This window comes from Penaeus chinensis, chromosome 2 (assembly GCF_019202785.1).
Source record: "Penaeus chinensis breed Huanghai No. 1 chromosome 2, ASM1920278v2, whole genome shotgun sequence".
In the NCBI taxonomy this organism is placed as follows: Eukaryota; Metazoa; Arthropoda; class Malacostraca; order Decapoda; family Penaeidae; genus Penaeus; species Penaeus chinensis.
In genome coordinates, this window is record NC_061820.1 from 25403609 (window position 1) to 25406108 (window position 2500).

The window sequence follows — 2500 nt, forward strand, 5'->3', positions numbered from 1 at the left end:
AAATTGTGTGTATCTTATTCCAATAATCCTTAAACTTTTTGAATAGCTAAGAATGTCCAGAATATTGTGCAAATGGACCAAAAACATAATCTGTGAGTGGAAAAGTAAAGCAGGTTTATCAGGAGTGACTTGCAGCTGAACTAATCCTTTAACTTTCTAAAAGCTCATTAAAAAAAAAAAAAAAAAAAAAAAAAAAAAAAAATCAGTTACTGTAGAAAACTTTTGAAGTTTTTATTCTACCTCTTATAATGCAGTTGCACTTGGCATGTGTTTGACATTTCCAAACCCTCTTGATGACTAGGCAAGGGAGTTACCTAGTCATCAGTTGCCTTTACTGGGGGACATCCTTTATTATCATCGTCAGTATCAGTTTCTCTCCATCATTGGTAACATAGGGAACAACAATCTCCAAGACGTGCAATATCGCTGTCCCCTTTCTGATTCATGATGATGACCCTCCATTCCCCCTCCATTGGGAATTCTGCTTGGCACAGGGTCTCTTTAATATGAATATAAGTATTGTCCGCCTTGACCAATGCCGTCCTAATGTCCTCTGGTTCGGTTTCTTGCACAGGGTCTTCCCATCTTCCAACTGCATGACAGAAAATCTTCGAAAATGCTCGTTTTTTTTTTTTTTAAATTTCAATCATACGTAAAAATCCTAGAGATAAGCAGAAAGACTGGCTCTCTGGTCCCTCTTCCTGAATCTTCACTCGACTGCTTGCATAGGGAGCCACTCATCTCAGACATCAGATAGTCAGACGTGGTGTTCGTTTAATAAATCTAAATATAAACTAATCTCCTGTTTTCAGAATTACTGTTTAAAAAAGAAAAGAACACCAAAGAGAGAAAGAGAGAGAGAGAGAGAGAGAGAGAGAGAGAGAGAGAGAGAGAGAGAGAGAGAGAGAGAGAGAGAGAGAGAGAGAGAGAGAGAGAGAAAATGAAAAAAGGAAAAATGAAAAAGGAAAAATGAAAAAGGAAAAATGAAAAAGAAAAGATGACAATAAAGAAAGAAAAGGAAAAGGAAAAAGAAGAGAAGAGAAAAAAACAAGAAAGGAAGAAACGAAATAAAGTAAAGAAAAAAAGAAAAAGAAAGAAAGAAAGACAAAAAAACGAAAAAAGAAAAGAAAAGAAGAAGAAAAGAAATAAAGAAAAGGAAAGAGAAAAAAAAGACAAAAAGAAAAGGAACGTAAGGAAAGACATAAAAATAAAAAGAAAGAAAGAAAAAGAGAGAAAGAAAGAAAGAAAGAAAAGGAAAGAGAAAGAATGAAAGAAAGAAAGAAGGAAAAACAAAAGAAAGAAAAAAAAGTAAAAGAGAAAAAAAATACATACACAAACACACACACACACACACACACACACACCCACCCACCCACCCACCCACCCACACACACACACACACACACACACACATATATATAAATATATATAGACATACATAGTCAGTGTGTATAAGTTATATATGTAACGCATCTTATGATGGCCAGTTTATGTATAAACGTTTGAATGAATAATTAGAAAGTAAAATGGTGTGACACTTATAACTAAAATTCTTACAAAATAATGACTGATTTTATAATTTGTCCATGGACCTATTAGGAAGCAATGGTCTCGCAACTTTACCAGTCATTGATGAATTGCCAGTCGAATACTTACGCTTTCCCTTACATCATCCGTTTCCCCAAAGTTAATATTTTTGGGTATCTGATGAATTTTAGCTAATTATATATATATATATTTTACATATTTAACACCCTATCTAACAATTCATCATTGTCGATATTGGGAAAGAAGACAATTATGGAGAAAATATTGGAAAACTTTCTTTCATTAGGTTTTAACAAGTTCGAAAATAATATTGAAAATTTCAAACAAATTTCAAAAGAAAAATAAAAAACCTCAAAATTGAACTCCTTTAATGAACGTTTATTTTTCGTAAAACTAAAAGCCTGTGAGCGAAATCATCAAATAACTGTCACTAAAACTGTTTCTTATATACGTGTCTATCTATCATTACCTATCTATCTCTATATATGTGTATTTATATACATATATAAATATATATATGCATATAAATACACATATATAAATATATGTATGCATACATACATGTATATATATATATATATGTGTGTGTGTGTGTGTGTGTGTGTGTGTGTGCGCGCGTGTGCGTGTGCGCGCGAGCGCGCGTGTACATGTACGTCATTACTCATTCCGCTTCCTTGAAGTTCAAAGCCTGTTCCTTACGGCGACTTCCACTTAGTCTCGCTGACCAGAGGCCTGGGTGAAGCTCGCCTTTTGCAAAACTCACTGAACTGAATTACGCATGGGCGTCGCGCCTGAAGGCAGCCTTTGAATGGCACTTACGCGGAATAAGTTCCCACCGGATGGCTGGGTCGACCTAATGCTCGAGACACCGTGTTTACAGTAGTCATAACCTTAACCGAAAGAGATGCTCTCGAATTTCTTGTGAAGACATTTCTTAAAATAAAAGAATTAA